Raw genomic sequence first — 17,546 nt, 5'->3', positions numbered from 1 at the left:
AGTTTATCAGTCGGCCGGCCGACATTGCCGTGAAAACTAATGCATTGCTCATTCCCCTTTACGTAAGCGAGTTAAATGTCAAGAACTTCTACGCAAGGCGAAAAGATATATTCGGCTAATAAACTTACCACCTGCTAGACCTATTATCGAGGTAATAAACTTCGACTAAACGAACGTTATATGTATAGATTAAGATACATATTAATAAATGCAATTATATTTTAATGACGTCAATCGAATTAAAAAGCATTAATAAAGAGAAAATTATTATTCTTAAAATAACTATATTAACTCTCTTCAAAGTAACGGAACTTTATTTCACTTTAAAAGTATATCAGACTAAGATGAAACACGTAGGTACTGCGTCGATCGCCAAAAGACTTCAAATAATGTTTCGCATTTCATCGCGTAATAAACAAGTCTTGTTCACGTGACAAGACTTCTGACGATAAAGTTACGACGAGCGTTAACAAGAAGTGTAATACGAAGCAATGCCGCGAAGATGAGACAGAAAAACGAGAAGCAACGCAGCGTGCGCTGCTGCATTTACGAGCGGCTCGTAAAATTCGAGCGTGGAAACTAAAAATCGAGAGCACGCTTTTTCGACACGCCCACTTTCGAAGACCGATAATACCACCTCGAGAGTGAAACTGCGCCAGTTAGTTGAGAGCGCAGAAAAAAAAAAAGTAAAATAAAAAAAATAAAAATAAAACAGGGGAAATGTCGATCCCTTGAGAAGAGAGGGCGGGAAACGTACATATTTGGTTAACGCTTTTAATGGCGAACTTTCCAAACGTTAAAAGGGACTGCCGTCGAATCGAATGAAACCGTGTAATTTAGCGGTCAGTTTGGCGGAGCTCTCGGTGTAATTGTCCGTGTTAGGTGGGATAGCCGTTTGCCAGAAGAAAGATTTGGCTCGAGAGTGCCGTCGTAATACGCCTCGAGGATCCACGTTGAAGAGGTCGTTGAAGAGTGACGAGAAAGGAGAAGAGGATACAAGTGCGAACATGTGTCGGACGCAGCGGCACGTCGCCCCAAAAAGAGCGGTCCTCGAGGACATAAACGTATGACTTACGGCTCACGTGGCGGTCGTGTACCTTGAAGAAGTCTCCGGCCGCGAGTGTTTTCGCGTCACGTCGGCGGAATTTATGCAAACTGTCATACGTTACAGCACATTACACCTCGTTAAAGGCGGCGTTGATGCATAAGCCGAGGTGTACGCCCGGCATTGCGTGTCCGCTCGAAATAGGAGACAATATTTCCCTCTTCCCCCTCCCACCCCACCCCCCATGTCGCGGTTCTAAAAATCGCAATCCTGCGAAGACTTACGAGAGGGGCTCCACGCGTGAACGCCGCGCGCGAAGTACCGTATTCCCGTCACGCGTTCTCAACTATATGCGGCTGTTTGATTCGGATCTCTCGCGTTGGCATTGAACGCAATTCCCGCATATTAAGAGCACAGTCCTCGAAACGTACGGCTGCATTTAGCGTTGAATAGCACGAAACAATGTCACTGTCAAGAACACGTATGTATGGAGAAAGAAATTAGAAAATCGAAACGCGCGAATAAAGGAGCGATTTATTGTCAGGCAGTTTTGTGCTCAAAATGTGCCTGTAACATCTCATTGTTTAAGTATCGAGCTGTATAAAAAAATATTAAAATTATATACAGGATGTCCCAGGGTTGGTGTGACAACGCTCGTGCGGTGTTAGATCTCGATAAATTAAACATAAAAGTTTTATACCATTTTACGTTTTTTTAAATTATAGTCGATATAAATTTTTAAAAATTTATAAAGTACAGCGTATGAGTTCCACGCTCTAAAAGAAAATAGCACAGCCTACTAAATTTATATCTCGACTATAATTTGAAAAAACTTAAAATAATATAAAACTTTTACGTTCAATTTGTCGAGATCTAATCACCTCGCGAGCGTTATCACACTAACCCTGGGACACCCTGTATATGATATATTTAAAATAACAATTTTTTTTTTACGTAATTAACATCGCTCACCAGCGGATAAATGAAACCCACACCGGGACGTGTCGTATCGCTTATCGCAGTCAAAATAACGGGGAAGAAAACCAGTGAATTATAGGTAGATTTAAACAAAATTGCCTCGAGTACAAAGAAAGGAAGCCGTAGAAAATTCAGTCACGCCGCGTCCCGTTTTCCTCTTTCCCTCGATAGACGGTCGGCGACAATCTTCAGGTTCGACAAAAGAGCTCGCGCGCCACGTTCCGAGGAGGATCCGTTTCCTCGCTTCCGTTCGTCGTGAGGCGTTGCTTATACATCCACGTGATCCGTATCCGTATGAATTCAGTTATGCGAGCGGCCGATACATATTCATGGCGGAATTCATTTGCTGGGAACCACGAGGAAGGTAGCGTCTCATCACACCGCGCCACCGTGCCGAGTCAAACCGCGACGACGGCCCAACTCCTTTTCTTCCTCGCGCTGTTTGTCTTCGGGGACTCGCGTTACGCTCTATTCATTGCTGTTTCAACGCTGGATCAGCATACACCGCGGCATCCCCGACGGTATACCACGTATGCGACGTATATTTAGCAATCGATCTTAAAGAGGGCGGACGACGGACCGCCCAGTCGACCGTGGAATAAAACATGAGGAAAGAACTTTTCTTTCGTACATTGCATCACGCGGTGCCTGGTGTCTCGAATTGTTTCCGCGACGTGACCGCGTACCTTCAAGATTCAAACTTTTCGAACAATAAAAGTGACAGTTCTTGACGCAACGTAAAAATAATCGTCACATCTTTGTTATCGAGCAAAACGAATATAGAAACTGTTCTCCTTAATAAACGTTTGATATCTATTCAATATCTTCATGCCCCGTGCTTTCATTATCGAGCTTAAGTCAACATTGAAATACGAGAAACAAAAAAGGTTCGCAAGATGTGAGAGTCTCGGCAGCTATTCCCGTCGGTGAAGTTTAACGCGTGGGAAGAGAGGCGCGTGAGACTGAAGGTGTTTAACCGGGATCTCATCGTCGCGGCAATTGTTCAATTTAACCGCCGTAATGGCCGTTCACACGGATTACCGAACGTTGTCTTAAGGGCTGTTAAAGCCGCTACTTAAGTGCCACGGAACGAATCAAGGTCCGAGTGGTTCTGTCGGCTCGTTACACTGGCTCTTAAAAATAAAATAAAAAAAAAAAGAAAGAAAGAAAGAAACGACGAACCCCAGCGGTAGTACCGTTTCGGGGTTTTGATGCCTTCGTATCTGACCCAGTTGTATATGTATACGAAATGCGCGGTGGTGCTCGAAAAATCGAGATCGCAAGCTTCAAAGGATAAGCTCGCAACGGGACACGCTTAACGATATTCTGAAATTTACGATATGCCCGGCGCATTCGAAGAAAAGCCGTTGTCGATACGACACAATCAAAGGCCGTCCATGTTTTGTAAGTTTCTTTTTCTAGTACCTTAAAATACGCGCTGTCGCATAAAATGCACATCATCGCCTCGGCAACGAAACAGTTCGCGGGGAAAGAAAAAAAAAAAAAAAAAAAAAAGAAAGAAAGAAGTGGATTAATGAATTTTTTGTTCTTACTTTTTATTATGTAGCGCAAATAAATATGTTTATTTTAATTAGTTTTAAGCAAAGTTCTGGTCATTATTAATTTTTTTTAACAAAGGACATATAGCCGGATAAGCATGCTCCCACCGAGCTTTCAATCGGCACTGTAAGAAATGAATTTGGTATCAAACAAAATTTAATTCAACTTTTAACTCTAAATCTCTAACATTTTACGAGTACCTAATATAAAAATCCATTTTTTAGTTTTTATTTTATTTTATTAATTAATTAATTTTTTTTTATAGTAAAAATTAAAATGAATTTATGGCAATACTTACAAGTAAATACTTACAAGTAAAAGCCATAAAATAACGCTTTCGTCATGATCCCCAAATTAAAACCCGATTTTTAACAAAAAAAAAAAGAATTAAAATTATTTTTTTTAATGAGCATGTGATAATATGCATCAAATTTTGACAGATGAGCCTCTCATGCACCTCTGTAGTGAAGAATTATTTTAATTTTTTTAATTTGGTGTAACATTAAGAAAGAATTTTTAAACTGATTTTTTTTTAATAATTTCATATTTTAACTATTTGGTGCAATATTTTATTGATTAAAAAAACCAAATGTACATTCAAATACAGAAAGTACAATTATAAAACATATTAGCAATTCATATTTCAAATACTTTAAATTAATCTTCATCACTCTCCTCATTAATCACTACACAGTGCCAAGAAATATTAAAAATTCGACTTTAAATATCTGCTAATCTAGCAATTTTTAATAAATATTTAGTATGTGACAAAAGCAATTAAACCAACTGATACAGATAACTGAACCAAAGGTACAGTTGTACGCTTACCATTAGCGCAATCATAGCAGTATCGAGAAATTCGGTTCATTCTTCCATTATTGTTAGAATGATATTCAAGCTTCAATGAAGCAACGAAATGTTTTCGCATTAATATGCCGAAATCTCACTTGCTTTTATTCCAAGTTGGTTGTCAAACCTATCATACATGTCATATGTAGCAGGGATTATTATATTATTTGTCACAGCTAGATATTTATCAAAAATTGTAAGATCAGCAGAAATATTAATTTGCATTTTTAATAATATCGAGTCACTGTGTAGTGATCAATGAGAACAGCGATGAAGATAAATTTAAAATATTTTGCTAATACGTTTTATAACAAATCTAGTATTTTCTGTATCTAAAAATTTATTTGTTTTTTTTCATTAATAAAATATAGTACAAATAGTTGAAATACAAAATTATTTTTAAAAAATTAGTTTTTAATTTTTGTTATAAATTTTTTTTATGTTGCATCAAACCAAAAAAAAATTTTTTTATTTCTAAATACAAAAATGTATAATCATAATAAGTGTTTTTTTTATTGCTTTTAGTTATAAATATTTGAAACAAAAATTTCCATTAATTAATTTCAAATTTCACTATTAAAAAAAATAATGAAATAAAACAATAAATTTTTTTTAATTACTGGTAAGATGATTTTTGAGATTAAGAAAGAAATGTTGATGAAATTATTTTTATTTGGTACTAAATTCATCTATGCAGTACCACCAATTAAAAACTCGGTAAGAACTCATTTGACATGCCTATCTGGCTATACTCTTTGTTAAGGAAAATTAATAGTAACCGGAAATCTACTTAAAACTAATTCTAAAACACTAGCAAAAATTCTGTTAAAATCATCTTATCATAATATCAAAATATCAAAATCATAATATCAAAAAGCGCATTACGTCACATTTTTACTTTTATTAAATATATGTAAATAAAAAAGAAATTATTTAAAAAACGAAATATTAATTTGAAAATGTACGTACATTAAATATTTACTAGATGAGAGATTTCTTTTTAAATCAATGTATGCATATTTGATCGCGTACTGTTTCGTCATTTAAAGTGATGTACGATATATTATGGAATACATCACGGGTCATCGGTCATGCGTTTCTTTCATACGATCGGTTCACCGACCCGGAGTCGCCCGGGAGTTTCAGATTTCGCAAGCAAATCGAACGTTTGCCCGGCCGCCGCTTTCAGGTATGCGATAACACGCTGCTCGGCATTTGCGTGTCACGTCGTAATGCCATAAGTGCAGGCAAGAAAAGGCCCCGCCGGCTAATCGAAGATTAGCTCGCGATCGACGCGAGATCAAGAAAGTGATCGATGGAAATCGTAAACTTGCGATCGGCACTACAAAGCCGTCCGATTTAGCTGCCAGAGAAATGCACATGTACTTGTCGATTACATTGAATGTCACGAATGTTGCAAACTTTTTCTTTCTTTCTTTCTTTTTTAGAAAATTAAACGAAACAATGTAATACTCCTATTATCCGTTCTCGTATTGAGAATGTCGATCGCTATAAAAATAAAATGCATGTTGCTGCAATCATTCGGGAATATTGCATTCGGTTTGCATACGTTTGGCGAGGTTTCTTCTTTCACCAATAATAAAGATTAAGCGCTTATGTAAGGATTACGCGATCGCTCGTGAAAGGTCCAAATTTGGCAATTTTTTTATTTTTTATTTTTAAGAATGTTGTTGGTTTCCAAATAAGAGAAAATTCGCAGATGGAGATCTGTCGTTGTCGCAAACGGAGAGAGTTGTCGGGGACTCAAACCGGTTTGCTCGTTTTTATGCCCACGCAAAATTAATAAAGTAATTGATTTGCTAGCGAGCGACATTCTCACACGGTCTCGCGCTGGATATTACGCCCGGCTCCCGAAAACAGCTCACGACCGACATATACGTGAAGCCTATCAGGGATAAACCATTCACAGTTTTATCGCACGTTATCGCCCACTGCGTAATCGGTTAGATATAGTTTCGTAACGAGTTTGTCGAGTATTATACTCTCATTATGTATTGCACGTGCCGGCAACTGTCATCCTATGAGTCCATTAAAATTGATTCGATCGCGCGACTCGGCGGCGACGCTAATCGGTTCACTGCGTTTCGAAATATCGATCGTCATAGTAGCAATACAAATCGTTCGGTAAAGTAAACGTTATGGTCGATAGTAAATGATCAGTAGCCTAATAACGAGATATTAACTTTTCTGTTATCCCGGTATCTCCGATCAGAAATAGACACGCATATATTCTTTAATCGCGGTGGGGTATAAGCTTGCGTGTACAATTTTAGAATCCTTGTTATTGATTTAGCTCTCTCTTAACGTTTCGAATATCTGCAGCGCAGATATAAATAGCACCGCGGATGTAATGGCAGATATGGTCGCGCTCAGGTTTACGTATTTTCTTTTAATAAGTAAAAGCTTGACACTGGGACAGCTAAATCTTTGTCGAGTCTAGGACTTTTCGAGCACGTGCCTGGCATAATAATAGTTAACATTTGCACGGGGCTCGAGCGAGTTGAGAGTTTACACACGCGACTACACGGTAGCACAAAGTGCATCGGCGAATAGCCACCTGTGTCCATACGATTAGTAACAAGGCTCGCTGAAAACGCTATTTCTTCCACCTGCGGGGTAAACGGGAAATTAAAAAAATGCAACGGTCTCAGACGACGTAGCACACGCTCGTTTTTTACGGTTGGTAAACTGCAATGAACCGCGTCTCCTCGATAACGTTATGCAAAGCTGTGCACGTGGGCGGTAATGGGTTATTTTATTATCGAGAGCGGAACTATTTTTTCTCTTGCATTCTTTTTTTGAAGCTTATGCAACGTTAAAAAAAAAAAGGAAAAAATTTAAGAAATTAGATTAAGAAATGCTTCATTAAGCATCAATTATAGATTAGATATTATTAATCTTTCGAAATAATCTTTTTATTTCTATTTTCTTTCATAATTTCGAGCTTCGTTAGTATTTACAGTTTAAAATAAATGTAATATTCATTTAAAAAAATGTATCCGAAATCTTCTTAAATTTTTTTTTTATATTTTCATGGAAAAATGTGGTAAAAAGATTAAGCCTTGAAATTTCGAGAGAAGACGAAGTTTTCTTTATATTAAAAAAAAAAAAGGAAAAAAAAAAAAAAAAAGAGAGAAGCGGAAGAACAAGGAGGAAAGAAGAAAGAGAGAACTCATTCGTCACGGAATGCTTATATTACTTAATTCTAATTCCCATTGACTTGCTGTATACGACCGTAATTGCTATTCATGCGCCGTGCATACGCCGCTCGCATAATAGCCGCGGGCTCATGAATGAAGCAAACAATTCGAGGGTGGGCGTCCCGGGAAGAAAGGAAAGACGCGCGGTTTGGCCTTTTCGAGGGCCAGCGATCGGTAATTCATATGTACACAACCGAGAACGCTAAACAATGGGCGGATAATCGAGGAGCGCGCACATGGTCTCGGGGCCGGCTGCAACTGTGCGTGGCGGAATCGATATCGCTCGTTTCGGCGAAACGATGCGTGTAACACGCGCGCGTGCATCGCAGGCGCGGAGGGGAAATTACTTAACTGCTCTAATTAAAAAAAAAAAAAATGTAAGAGAGGGAGGCGATTCCGGGAATGCCTGCGATCCGGCCCGGCGATAACGTCGCCGGGCCGCGTAACGACCGCTTTGCGCAACAATGGATGAGCGTTGCGCCGCGTTGCACCGCCGGGTCTCTTTGTCGCCCGATCAGCTACCATATGCGAGCGAGATACGGTGCAAAGACCGCGCGTATATGCGGCACGGCGCACACACCGGCAAGACAAAGATTGTTAATCGAGCGTGCGGCAGGCGGTTAATGGGCTTGTCTGAATGGAGCGATTGGCATATAGTCGCTACAAGACAAAAAGCTATCTCGAGAAATGAAGGTAGACGCATAGGATGGTGCGGAGAATTGTAACGCGGCTGTGTTATCTTCGTCTACGGGCGTTTTCGATCGTACACCACCGTCCGCCTGTCCCGTGAAAAGTCCAGAGAGAGGAAAAAGTACGCGTGTGGAAAGCGAACTGTCGGATCAAATCGCGTAAACACTTGACCGCCCTACGCGTCGAATTCTTTACCGTAGATGCCAATCAACCCGAGATTCCGTGCTCACTCGTAATGCGTGTGTCCTCGTTGTCTACTCTCGGTGCCTACTCTTATGTTCGCGGCTGCCGGTCTCGCGTCGCTTCGATAGATAATCTTTTTTTTTTTTTTTTACGCGCCCCCGTTGTCGCACGTGTACGCCGAGTGTGTAAGCGACCGAACAACCGGAGTAAGAGATATAAAAGCAATGCAGTCTCGTGGTATGGAATTAGTGGGCGGAGTGAAGAGACAATGCTTGTTATGCATTGTTCGGACCGAGTGCACCGCGTGTATGTACAACAGACCGGTGTATCGGTAGAGATATACGATGAAGGAAAGAAAGAGAGAGAACGTACCCCACGCTCGCAGCATGATAGCTTATTAGTTTCGTACCGACAATGAATGACACAATTTATCTCAATGGAATCGGAATCGATTGTATAAGTTATTTATTCGTGGCGTTCCTATTGCGTCGAAAATACCTGGCGGGACGGTTCGCACGATCAACGACAGCAAAAAGCAAATGCGGGACGGACCGATACATTCGAACGTCGATATTTTTCCGCTTCGCACGCTGCCGGAAATAATAATAATAAATGTATCTATTTGCGCGCATTATCGTTCAATGGTTACCGTCTTAATGCCGGGCCCGGCAGTAACGTCTTCAATAATCCTGTCGCGCCGCGGCGCTTCGTTTACGCCTCGTGATAGGTGAGAAAATGAGCGTTCCTCGGATGTAGTTAGCGCACGGCGGAGCGCAAAAGACGTCGGCGCGTGAATTTATAGACTAACGGTATAACCGGGCGGCAATTTGCGATACTTGTAACATAAGACCGCAATTACCCGCGGTCCGAGAGAAGGAGGGCCTCAAGAGCGAGCCGATCTCGTAAGATTGCCCGGTAAGATGGAAAGGGATCGGGAAGTCGGTCGCCCGCCGCGGCGAGAAGCCACGGCGGTTCTTTAATGGATAATGAGTCACGCTAATCGGAAATGGACCCGGCGAGAATCGTTCGATCGCCATTCTCACGGGGAACACGATCCGGCGGCGCGTGTGACTACGTGAGACGGAATATGATACACTTCGCCGTGTCGCGTACGTGCATGCGGCGCAGGATCCGCTTTGTCGTCGATCGGGTATACCGAGGCTCCGCAAGAAGTTGCGCCACTTCCTGTCCTACCATTATGTAGCTGTCCCATGTGCATGGCACGCCGACGACATTCGCGTGCCTTGAACCGCGCTGCTATGTGTACTCTAATCTTATATCGTGAACCGTACCGCTACACGCGGTGCATCCGATCGCTTTGTGGAACAATACGCTGCCTTTTGGATATAGGAGCGCGCGTTTCCATGTTATCGTAATCGTTTACGTCGTATCGTTGCGCTTATTATCGGATCTGTTTCGCTTGCTAACCCGTTTTTTTTTTTTTTTCCCGTCAACGAACGATAATCGGGTCAGTATGCTCCGGGTTTTATTTCTTTTAAATTAAAAACGATTAATAAATATGAAGAGATGTTAATCTAAGTATTTGCTTAACGACTTTTTGGTATCACTGAGCTTTGTTCTCGTTTAGTTATAGGGTAAGTAAGATAGGATATGTAATTGAAAGAGAGTCAACGTGTAAAAAATAATTACTCGTCAGATATCGCTGTTCCGCGAAAGATTCATGTTCTTATGCTAGACACAGCACGCCTGTCTTATCACGAACGGCTTTACTACGTGACATCGCGCTGCTCACTCCGGCTTATCGCGTATCCAGCAGGTAGAAAATTCATTTACACGGCCGCTCGTAATTATTATGTAATCGACGTCAGTGTCGCTGAAGCGAGCAAGCGGTGGAAAGGCAGGCGCCGGACACGAATCGATTTCCAATAAATCAGGGAGAGGCTGCCCGACGGTTTTTAGTATGCGCATATTAAACGCGACGCAGCACGCGCGTCTATCCTTTCCTTAAGTCTCAAGGCACGCGCCTTGAACTTATCGAAAATTTATTCCAACCGTTCGCGTTTCTCTCGCGCGCGTTTGCGTTTTCCAATTAGAACGAGCATCGTGCCAGGATGATTTCGTGTGACTGAGATGTACTCGCGATTTCGGTCTGTTTCTCGCTTTCTTTTGCGAAGGGACGCATCTGCCGAGCATACGAATACGCGAATAAATACGTCGTGCGTGTCAGCGACCTGGTCGGAGACCAGATAGAAACACGTGTACGCACTTGCCGCCGACGTGTTAACGCGATTTGAGACTTCGTGTAATTTGTTGCGAATCCTCCCGCGCGGATTGTCGACGATTGAACGCGTGGTTGGGATCTAGGCTCGTGTGATTTAGGTACATTGTAAGCGAAACTTTTATTAGCCCAAACATCTGGGATTAATAAGAATGTTAAATAGACGGTTAAATAGGTCGACAGAAATAGAAAAAAAAGAAAACAAAAAATTAAGTGCATTAATATAAAATATAATATAATTTTAATATTCATATTATTCTATCGTGAGATTATTTTAAATAAAAAAGGGTATTAAACTTGCAAATACGAGAGTGACATTTTATCATCCCCGTGTAAAGGAAAATTGTATTAAATGATGAGAAATATAGCGCTGAAAATGCGGAGGTGTTGAAGAAAGGGAACATGCGAATAATACACTTTGCGTCTCGGGCGAGTGAAAATATACGCGAGGCCGTGCGGATAAGTCGCTTATCTCTTTTGCTATTTTCGCTGTACGGTGGCCTTTTAGATGCCGATGTCACTGACCAGGGCAACACGGTTATTGCAGACCCCTCGTTTCCCCTTTCGTGCGTTCGTGCGTGCGTGCGTGCGTGCATGCGTGCATGCGTGGGATCATTTATTTGCGACACAAACGCGCAACCAAATCGTCACGCGTCTCCATCCAATGCACACACGTGAATATGCGCACGATAATGCATTTACATAATCAAGTTGCGCATCGTGAACTGTTTGTAGCGGGCAATATATCAATTACGCAGTCTCGAGTCGTTCAACTGTAATTTATAAAATAAAAACTGGTTTAATCGCATTGTGAATTGTACAGATTTTAAATTGATTTTACTCGAAAGTATTTCAGTAACGCGACAATATTAATTGGATCGTCTTGGAACGTACCACTTATAAACTTCAAGTAAATTTTTTTTTTTTTTTAAATAATGAAAACGATAATTTGCATCGTTTCTTTGCACAGCAAACCTCAATTGCTCTAGTATTATAGATAATTTCTATTGTATTGTGCTAGTATAATCTAAAGTTGCATAATAACGTGCTCTCCTTTATTTTTCTTTAATCTTTCTTTCGTTTTACTTATTTTTCACGATGCATGCGGGGCGGCATGCTCGAAAAGGATCATGTAATAGCGAACATTTTATCTATTATCTGTTGACTTCTTATATACGGCGCGTTTCAAGAACGTGTATGCGTACAGTTTGGTATGCGACAAGCAGACAGCGCCTTTCAGAGCGTTGGCGCCGATACCAAACCGGTAGAAACAGGTAGTCCATCTACGTCGCGGTGCTGCATGACGACTGCTGCGCCGACATGTTCCGTGCGCTACGCACCGCGATTTTATGAGATCAATCGATTCGTCGAATTGATACTCGACGTGTGATACAGGTTGTTTCAGATTCACGCGAGATATTTCAAAGACACGTCTTTCGTACATTTCAAATATATCTCCGATTTTGTTTTGCAACACCGAGTGCAATTTATTAAATTAAAGAAACTTGTCCAAAAGTTGAAAAATTACCGATAAGTAAATTTTATTCGATATTATTTTGTCGCAAGTGCGTAATTGTGCTTTTCTCGTATCTAATATTATATATGAAGTAATGGTTTATCTATCTTTATTGTACGTCTTTGTGACCAAAGTGTACTTCGTATTCATATAGATATAGATTGCGAGCCGAGTAAGGGGTGAGTTCAACGAGCGATGAGTTATACGATCGACATTGCCAGCTGATAGCGGTAACAATAAGTATTTTGCGCGTAGTGGTGCAACGGTTTCGACACAGTTCTCTCGTTGGTATGCGAGCTCGTTAAATATGTTGAACCGTAGCCGAAGGGTACCCGTCGATACGAGGTCAATAGCACCGTGCCGATAACGAAGTGCGAGGACCCGAGACTCGTTTCTCTTCTCTCGCGTGATTGTCTCTACGGCTCCGAGATGCACTTTACCTATTTCAAAACACGTCTGCTGCGCGGCGAATACGCTTTATCTTCGCCCAGGTCGCGTTTCCCGACAGCTTCGATATCGAGTTCAAATTATAAAAGCGACCGAGTATTATTTTTTGCGCGCCGGTCGTCATTTGAATGCGTGAAAGTAAAAGCCGCCTCGCTTATCAATTCTCTCGTTTAGATGATCTTTTATTGGGACAAACGCGTTACTATCGCCTCAACTATTGCGATTTACGTAATACCTTAAACACAGCCGTAATATTTATAAAGATACAATATTTTCAAAGTTCGAAAACTTTAGTTTCAACAAATGGAGAACCGCTCGAAAGTCTCGAAAATCTTTCGACTGTTCGTGGATACATTTTTTTTTTCATTGATTGCAACTCTCCAGAAACCGATCGTATTTTGGTAGTCGTAAATCGTGTAAATGTTTTCCCGACAATTCGCGAAATTGTAAGGTCCCTTTGTTCATGGTCGCAGGATGAAGAGGGAGGATGAAGAGAGGCAACAAGAGAATCCAGCAGCACGCTGCGGCAGCTTGCGTTCAGGAGAAGTACCAGAGAATTATGTCCTTATTGTATGTTAATAGGATCCTATCGCACGGGGACGCCCGTAAAAATAGCACGCGGAGCCTCGGCGCCGACTTTTTTCCTTCTGATCGGTATTTTCTAGTTTGTGGAACTCGTATCTTAGACGGTCAGCCACGACCCAAAGACACTTTGTAGTTCACCGGTTCCTCTTATTGTGCATCATTGTGAAAACTCGCAATCTAAATTCGGACCAAGAGTCTGTTCTAATTTCTTGGAACTAAGTATATTATTGGGTCGAGGGATTATCGCGTTCTTTCAATTCTTATGTTAATAAAAAATTGGTAATTCTAAAACATTTTTATTTAATTTAAGAAAAAAAAATTTTACCCGAAACCAAACTGTATTTAATAAAAAAAATTAAGTCGGACCATTGAAAATAATTAATAATTAATAATAATAATTAATATTATTTCGTTTAGATATATCATTTTTCGTAGCATATTAATTATGCTAATTATACACTATTAGCTAATCGTTTAAAGTAATAAAATAGCTATTTTATTTAAATAATATAATAAATAAAGGTATTAAATATAATCACCAAAGTATTAATAATTTTGTATAATATGCCAGAATTTGTATTCCCTTTGCAAGGACTGTCGCGTTTCACTAGAGATAATCACAAAATATATCGCTTATTTACATAATGTATCCTTTAAACGCATTAAAACTTTCTCGGGATTATAGAACGAAGGCTTCCATCCACCACAACTCGGCACACGATACGAATGCTGCACATAAAAAAAAAAAAGTCCCTCGCGACCGCGTTGACCTGCGACACACGCATATTACTCACAGGGCGACACTCGGAATAACAACCACGAAAAGTTCTCCTTTTATGTAACAATGTCTCCGTCGCGAGGGATGACAGTTCAGTCGGTTTTCCGTAGGGGCTGAATAAACCAAAAAATTAAAAAAAAAAAAATTAAAAAAGAGAGAAAAAGGCGCATCGTGGCGCCGAAGGCCACGAACGAAAAATGCTGTTATGACGGTACGCAATCAATAATGCGGCTAAACAAAGGGAGCCTTTGTAGCAGCGCGCGAAGAAGATACTCCGCGTAAGGTCAGACAATAAGTACCAGCGCCTTGCAAATACGCGATGAGGCTGCTACGATAGCCGTTTACAAATTGCGGCGGATCTTTGACGCGGTTCGGCTGCTCGAGGCGGCAAGGAAAGGGAGAAACACGTGAATCGCGCGAGGCGATGATCTGTAACCATAAAAATTGCTCACGCGATACCGTACAATCAATGGAGGAAGGATTTGCAAAAAGGTCGATATAACACGCCGGAGCTGACATATGAATCCCGCGAATTTATTATCGTTAAGGGTACAGCAGGATAATTGCACACATTTCGTGGGTCCGTTGCAATTTCGGCTAAAAGCGTTAACTGCATAAAAGATAGTAAATAACAAAAAAAAAGGTAATGAAACGAGTTTTCAAAGTTGTTTAATTAAGATTATTAATTACTACTTATTGTAAAATATTTATGCGTTGAAATAGATATCGATCGCAATAATTAAACGTCAGTTTAAATAAATAATTAATGGGTTTGTAAGTTCTTAAAAATGGCTAGTGATCAATAATAATAAAACTTTACTTCGCATTAAAAAAAAAAAAAAAGACAAAGGGTATACAAAAGTAATAAAAGACCCATTGCGATATCGTATGTAGAAACAGACGGGCGTAAATTATTATCGCATTAAGGCTTCAAATCAAACGACACGTCATTAAGGTAGAATAATTTTTGTTTTGTTCCTCGTGGGCGAACTTCTGTTTTCACGAAACACGATATGTCGCTAATAAATCACGGCAGTTCTCGATGGCGATAGTTACAGAACCGAAGATAGTGGCGAGCTGAAATAGAGAGTTGACAGACCCGGAGATTAAGGGCCCACTACATATGATACAATATCATAAAATCGTTTCGTGACAGCGCAACGACCGATAGGCTCGGCGAGATATTTCGTTATGCGTAATACAAACGATTAGGTTAGAAAACGAAAGTGGAAGCCAAGTTGTACATTAATTAGCATCATTAAATGCTCTGAAAAACGTTGCCACCTGTGCTTAAAGAGGTAAATCTGTTTCGCAGATAATCAGATAAGATATAAACGTGAGGCACGGTAGATACCGTAAAAATAGCGTGATTCGACGAGTTCATCAGTATCTTGTCAGTCCAGAAAGTAAAGACAACTCACGAGCAATATATCCATAATATAATAACATACATATCCATATCTGTTGCCGATTACTTTCCTCTTAATTAAGCGGGGACAAATAAAAAGGCTACAAGAAACGTTTTCCACTTAGCCGAGATAACTCCGTTACCTCATTAGATGTTTTGCGAAACTATTCGGTAAACGCGTATAAATTATTAATTGAAACGAGATAAGCTTTATTAGGCTAGTTTCTTCCGTATTCACGCGACGATGTAATGTTCGCGGCTATGCTAAGCGTAACCAGACGATGCACCGTCTGTACGCTGAATCGCGTACAAGTGTTGCACGCAAGTGTCGACACACGGCACTCGTATGCTACTTGTTAAGATAGCGTTATTAATCGAGGCGGTTATACAGGCGCGTTGATACGATTCATGCTGCTCGCCCACTCAAAGTAACACCGCTAATTTGTCAGCGGTACGCACGAACACACGCGCGCGTATGTTGATATTTATTGACGGACCGATTGCGATAGCGAAGTCGGCAAAAAGGAAAAAAAAAAAAAAAAAAAAAATCTGAGACCCATTTCCTCCTCCAGATAATCGCCAACAGGATGGCGTTGCAATTTTTCCCCTCTTGCACGCCCCCAGTTTCTGACAGTCCATCTCGTAAAACTGCTAGCAACGCACGCGGCGGGAAATGACATTTCGCTGATTCGACGAAGCGGAAAAAAGGGATCCCGATAATTTGTTATTGAAAGTTTCCACGGATATAAATGCTTTTACTTTGCTACTGCGGTAATTAATCCACAAAAATCGTATATGTATGTTACTAGCAAATTGCCAAATATCTATATTTAAACCCATTCATTTTAAGAAATGTATCAGTTAAATAGACAGATACAGCTGTGGTGCGTATTCCCATTGCATTATGCACTCGTTTCTTTCTACACGAAGAAAGAAACGGAGTAATACGGGCTTGATAACCGATTGCCACGATCCAACGCGCGCTCAGTGTTATTAACGTTCCCACGGAGAAGGTCAACGACTCGTTCGTTCCGTTCATGATATGCAATGCGGACGTAAATACACCACGCATTCCGTATTTTCACACAATGTCCCCATGAAAAACAATCTACCGGTAGAACTACTGCTTTTTTTCAGAAAAGAAATAACAGAGGAATTGCACGACGAATTAAAATTATAAAATCATATTACAAAAAAAAAAATGCGAGATAAAACATTTTATCTTTACAAATTCACAACTAAAATCTTTTTTTCTTTTGATATAACGATATTATGCTTATCACCGATTGTTTCACGAAGATATTCATTCTCTCTCTAATGCGCGCAAACCCTCCGGATTTTCTTTTTCTACCTAAAGATACACGATTACATGCGCGATTATCGCGACGACCGTGTTATGGTCATAATGAGAGATTACCCGAACCGGAAGCAGTCGTCATTGCAAGAAGCGAACAATGGTATGGGTACACGCTCGGCCAGTAGCCACATCGAATCAAGGCGCACTAGGGCGAACGCTATCACGGTGGTCCAACTGGCACAGGATCAACATCGGGTTCATTGCGTGAACCTTGAACAGCGACGTGACGTCGCGCGGGTCGCGAGAAAACTCAGGGTGAAAGGAAATAATTCGACGTAAAATATATACCGATATTCGTACGTTCTCTTTCAATTACTTCCACCTGACTTACGTCGCCGTATAACCCGGCTGACAGATATTATTTATCGTCTCGCGATCTGTCTCGTTTCCACTCGATGAGCAGGCAAACGAAATACAGCTAACAGCGCCGGTTGAAGCTCTGGAGCATTCACGATACCGCGCTCTCGTACAGTTTCCCGCGGTTAACCGTATCACGCAAAAACTTGCCGGCGAGCTGTCTTTTCCACCTGTACCGAACATCGGAAGTATATATCGATAATTGGAACGATAATTGGACAACCCGCTATCCGAATGAGAAGATCGCCGTGCGGCCTCCGAAACGAACGGGCGCGCTCTCGCCCGATTACACCAATTGAGAAAATCTCCGATCTCCCGCGCGGTGCGTTATCC

At 40.8% G+C, this 17,546-nt stretch overlaps 1 protein-coding gene across 2 annotated transcripts in view; it reads right to left on the bottom strand.

The window, feature by feature from the left end:
* LOC139105699 (pleckstrin homology domain-containing family G member 4B) overlaps nucleotides 1-17,546 on the bottom strand; it is a 223,471-nt gene that overhangs the window by 148,313 nt on the left and 57,612 nt on the right. The window lies entirely within an intron of this gene.

The sequence above is a fragment of the Cardiocondyla obscurior genome, linkage group LG09, assembly GCF_019399895.1.
Source record: "Cardiocondyla obscurior isolate alpha-2009 linkage group LG09, Cobs3.1, whole genome shotgun sequence".
In the NCBI taxonomy this organism is placed as follows: Eukaryota; Metazoa; Arthropoda; class Insecta; order Hymenoptera; family Formicidae; genus Cardiocondyla; species Cardiocondyla obscurior.
This window is presented reverse-complemented; position numbering and strand designations above follow the sequence as displayed.